The sequence below is a fragment of the Balearica regulorum genome, chromosome 1, assembly GCF_011004875.1.
Source record: "Balearica regulorum gibbericeps isolate bBalReg1 chromosome 1, bBalReg1.pri, whole genome shotgun sequence".
NCBI lineage: Eukaryota > Metazoa > Chordata > Aves > Gruiformes > Gruidae > Balearica > Balearica regulorum.
The window spans coordinates 42,871,979-42,877,169 of NC_046184.1; the positions used below are offsets into that span (position 1 = coordinate 42,871,979).

At 44.7% G+C, this 5,191-nt stretch overlaps 1 protein-coding gene and 1 long non-coding RNA gene across 4 annotated transcripts in view; one reads left to right on the forward strand and one right to left on the reverse strand.

Annotated features, from left to right (window-relative positions):
- Nucleotides 1-512, reverse strand: part of CSRP2 (cysteine and glycine rich protein 2) — an 85,992-nt gene extending 85,480 nt beyond the window's left edge. Inside the window, exon 1 of the mRNA XM_075747357.1 lies at nucleotides 509-512. The gene's annotated coding sequence lies outside the window, so the exon portion shown is untranslated. The remainder of the gene's footprint in view (nucleotides 1-508) is intronic.
- Nucleotides 89-2,137, forward strand: LOC142600931 (uncharacterized). 3 transcript variants are annotated; one of them, XR_012834423.1, is made up of 4 exons: nucleotides 89-253; nucleotides 678-754; nucleotides 1,151-1,272; nucleotides 1,622-2,137. It is a non-coding gene; the product is annotated as an uncharacterized LOC142600931 (long non-coding RNA). The 3 variants fall into 3 exon arrangements; XR_012834422.1 differs by having other exon boundaries at nucleotides 678-1,272; XR_012834425.1 differs by lacking the exon at nucleotides 678-754.
- Nucleotides 2,138-5,191: the final 3,054 nt, after the last annotated feature.

Genomic DNA, 5,191 nt, shown 5'->3' on the forward strand with positions numbered 1-5,191 from the left:
CCAATCAGGCGCGGCCCGCCGGGGAGCCCCGGCCGAGCTACCGGCCAATCAGCGCGCGGGCAGGCGGCGCGCGGCAGCGGGACGCGGGACTGAGCTCCCGCCCGCGCGGGGCCGCTTCGCTCCTTTTCTTCGCGCGGTCGCCGGCGGCCCTTCCCCCTCCCCCCCCTCCCGCCGCCGGGCCGCCAGCGCGAGGCGGGCCGTTGGGAGGCGGGAAAGGGCCGCCCGAGGGCGAGCGGGGCCGGGCGGGCAGCAGGTGGGGCTGGGGGGGGGGGGGCGGTCAGTCTCGGGCTCCCCCCGGCCCGCGGTGGGGGCGGGTCTGCCGCTGAGGGGCTAATTCCTGACGGGAAAGTGGCGGCGGGGGCACAGAGGGAACCTCTTTCCCTGTGCTTTCTGGATCAGTCCTTAAGTCTCTGAGGGGGGAGAGAGGGCTGAGGCAGCGGGAGGCGGATGGAGCCTCTGTCGCTTGGCCGCTGGTTCACAGAAAACGCGGTCGGGTTGGGGTGGCTGCCGCGGCTCCCCGCAGCGGGGGTGGGCAGGCGGCGGGCTGGGCGCTGGGGTGCTCGGTAAAGTGCCCGCGCTGCCGGCAGCTACCCGGGGGCGGAGGTGGGGGGGTGTGTGTGTGTGTGTGTGCGATTCCTGAACGGGTTGTGATTCTTCACGGTCATCCCCTGAAACAGATCTGCTGCCGGGAATTTAAAGCGAGCAGAGGCTTTGGGGAGCAGTCGGGACACAAGAAACTTTTGAAGAGCCCCGTGTCAGTCTGCTCTCTGGTTTTCCCTCCCTTGATACCGCAACCACGTACCAGGATAAGGGGAGAACTGTGAGAGTGCCTTGTCCAAAGTTAACACACCGAATCCAGGCAGGCTGTGGAGCTGTGCGGTGATGAGTTTTTAGTTTGTCCTGTTTTGGCGATGGAGACATAATGTTATGAGAAAAATGAGAAAAATTGTCAAAATAATAGCGTTCTGCTTTGCAGAACTACTTCAGACTTGAAAGTGATTGCTCTAAGCTTGAGACCTGTTCTGGAGAAATTTTCTCCGTGCAGTATAATTAATTTTGCTTTCTAAGTTGAATTTGTACTTAAGATAATTTTTTTGTTATGCTAATGATAGACATGCTGCTGCATTATTCCCGTCTTGGTTTGTTGTAGGAGGATTTCCTTCTCAAATTGCTCATGAGTTAGTAATTAGTTGTCGCAGAAGAAAAACTCCAGTACACAGTTCTGATAGTTTATAAAAATATTAATTTGTTAATTTTTGAGGAACAGAAAAAGTAAATTTTTTCAATAGAGATGTAGATAATGGGTAGATATTAAGTCTCTTGTATTAACTTTAATTTATTTGCTTTTAACCTACTCTGATTTTTTCTTTTCAAGTTCCAGTACACTGCAGTTTGTTGAAAAGAATGAAATATAAACTCCCAGAGAACATCTTTTTAATAATAAAAAAGCCCTTTACCAAAAAGCCCTTTAAGCTTTTAAGCCTTGGTCTTTCTTTTGTCTAGAGGAAAATTAATTCCGTAATTACAAACTATGTCTCCGTATGTATTTGCATCTAGAGCAGTTATATATGGAAAGAGACATTGCTAATGAGTGAACTATTACTACTGCTCTCACTCACAGGAACTCTGAAAACTGACTCATGAGAATCGTAAGAGATGCAGAGTCATGGAAAATCTACACAAGAATCTCGCGTCGCAGACTGACGTGTCCAGACATGATCTGTAGACCAAGGTAAAGAAGTTGAGAATTTAGCAGCTGAGAACCTGCTTGTGCGCTGCACCCCCAGTGATATGAAATTGTCATTTGGCTCCTTTAGTCATCTACCTAAATAAAAATTACTTAGAAAAATACATTCTCGGACCTTTGTCTTAAATCTATCACAGGCAATTGTGTATCCATTGCCAATTAATAACATCTATGATAAGGCATTACATGCTGTGAAAGTTTAATAGGTCTAACTGCACTTGCAGCTCTAGTAGAGAGACTTTCTGGTTAAGAGCTTAATGGTGGTCAGGACCTTAATATTTGAGTCACTTGCTGAAATACTATGACATGTGCGTGTAGAAGGTCATTTGATCGTTACAATGATTGCTTCTGGCCTTTAGAAATCTGGTCATTTATAAGCAATTAAACAATATCTGTAGGTTGCCATGAGACCCGGGAGGCATAAGTCCAGATACTTGTCAACATCAGTGGCAGGCTATGCAGGCAGTGCAGCACGTCTAGTTGAGATTACTTACGACACCTTCATTTTGCTGATGGAATGAACCTGGGGCCTTTAATCGACACTCAGGACTTGTGACTTTTCTTACTTTGTGTTAAGGATGCCTCTGAATAGAAATTGCATTACTACTAAAGCTCTCTACGAGTCATCAAGGGAAAGGTAATTTGAATCAAGTTTGACGCCTTCATTTAATTTTGCTGACGTTTTACACGTACAGTATTCTTGGCAGCTGAACTGCTGACTGCTTGAAGGGAGCTGGCTGAAATTATGTAATAGCTCTGTTCTGGAAAACCCACGGTGTGGTGAAGTTGAGACAAGTGAGTCAGATCTCTGATGGGCTGGAAGCCCAGCCTGTTTGCTATGTGGAATTCAGCCCCAGAAGGGGTTGTGGAGCCCAGCATGTGGATGAGTAGGAGGAAAAAAAAAAAAGTCAGAGGGATAGAGGTGGCACTTGTCTGTTTAAGGGGGGTGCTAGGGCCCACTTTGGCAGTGGGTACAATAAGAGGTATGAGTTGCGTATATAGACTAAGGTGGGAGAAGTGAGACGTAGCACCAGAATGGCATTGTGGGAGCAGCAGGGGGTATGAAGGAACACTGGGCACTGTTTTAGTCTGAGGAAATTATGTGTATTTAGATGGGAGAAGCCCCTTTGGTGGGAAGCATTGGCAATGATTTGGATACGATAATTACTCTTCTGTAATATGGCAACTAGAATGTTCAGAATTAACATGTTAAGGTGTTACACAATGTGAGGAACATGTATAGCATAAATTGCACTATATTAATGAATGCTATTTTTTCCTTAAGATCAATACACAGTACTGTAATGCATTTAATAAGCTAATTCTATTTTCAGTGAAATAAACAACCAAATTTCCTCTGATGGTGAAATGCAAACCTTAACTGCTAAACATGTGAGTTAATCAGAACAAAACTATGATGCTACATTTCCTTTCTTGGCTGTAGGAGCTGAAAGTAGCTTGCTGATTATCAGATAAGATTAATTATTGCAGCCATACACACATATATCATAATATGCTCCAAGATTATTTTATATCTCTCTTTATATGTACAAGTGATATACTACAAATAGCAGGAATGAGTTAACAAATTGACTACTAAATTTAAGTACAAATACTATTTCTGAATATTTTTGTTATATAATTTTGTTACATGATCAAGACCACCTGTCTGATTATTTATGATTTTGTATGAATGCTTCATGGACTAATATATACGTGGGGGGTTTTTCTATTTAGCATGAATATTATGAAGAATTAAGCATTCCCATTAATTTCCTTCCATTTTTTCCAGACTTGAAAATACAGTGTTTCATGCAAGGTAGAGGTGAAGGTGCCAGTTCTTTGTGATAGAAAGCCAATACCTGTGGCAGAGGAGATGGATAAACAAATCATATCAATGTATCCAACAGCACTTTCTATCACAGAATAGGAAATAGTTTTGAAGACATGAGTACCTTTAAACCTGTATGACTGCTTGTAATGCAAAAAATTTGATGGGTCAAAGACCTAGTAGTTCCTCTCTTCTCACTCTTCTTCCCAGCTGCCTTTTTCTATGAGCTCAGTTATGCTGGAAAATTATATTTCTCTGCCTACTTTGGCTGATATTTGAAAGTTCAGTTCAAAAGCTATGAGTGAGGAAGAGACAGATCCCCACACAGATCAAATTAGGAAGTTTTATTTCCATTAAAATCCAGACTGAGTCACCCAATTGCTGAGCCATCGGGGAATCTGTGGACACCAACGCTCTCACTGGTGAAGGGGCCTGCTGTCTATTGCTGATGGATCGTTTCCCAAGCTGCTGCTGGCTCAGGTGTCATCTCCTCCCTGGGGCAGCTTGGAAGCTCCCACCGTTCAGTGGCCTGAGTCTGCCTTGGGCTAGGCATGTTCTGCACCAGCATGGGAAGGAGCCATGACCATTTGACTTTCAAGAACAGCCAGAAGAGGTTGTGTTAGAAGTGATCCAATGGACGTTTGGCATCAGTAGCCGTGGTTAAATACAGAAGCAGGGCTGGGAGTGGAGCCCAGACCCAGCAAGGCCCTTCTCTCACCATGCTGTGGGGTCACGTGCTTCTGAAGTTTGCATTCACTGTGGTACAGAGCCCCACCTCTGACAGGAGGGACAGAGAGGGGCCACAAACAGACCACAGATGGGTGGCTTAGGTAAATGACAGTTAAGAAACGCACATTGGAAATCATTCCAGCAGAGGAGGGCATTGAATGAGTCTCCCGTTTTCTGAGTGCTCTGCTTAACTGCTTTATCAGTATCATTGCTTTGTCCCTTGGCTCTGTCTTATCTGTAAGAAGAGTAGGTGATTTCCCTGGATCAAAATCAAGGAAGGTACTGATGGTGTTTAACCTGAGGCTACAAGCTGGTAGAAGAGCTTCAGATCTTTGTTATTTCCCATTGGCTAATCCAGGTGCAGCCCTGCTCAGGGTTGGAGATTCACAGGAGGCAGCCAACTGTTTGCCTAGTGGATAGTGTAGGTAGGAACTCCAGCTGGTTTGAGAAATCCCTTCTGGGAGCTGAGCAACTGCCCTGGCCATGCTTCAGTCCTTTTATGGGTCTATCTCAAGTAACCTGCCAAAGGTCACATAAGGAAGCAGGTATCTCACTAAATCACGTGTCTCTTTAATCAGCCTTGCACCTGAATATCACTTCCAGCTGCTGCTTTTACAAAAAGCTGAGTCCTTCACAAAGGTAGTATTACACTCCCAGTGATTATTACATATTGAAAATAAATTGCTTTCTGCATACTGAAATTAATGATCAGCTCTCTGTAAGGTTGTAATATCATTACTCTTCCTTGAGTAGGATATAGTTTGCTTAATGTCCCATACCATAAACCTTCTCTACTTAGGGCTTCAGGTAAATAACTTTTCAGTAAAAAGTGAACAAAGAATCAATGTATTCAGTGCAAAACAGTTTTAAAGTTATTAAAACAA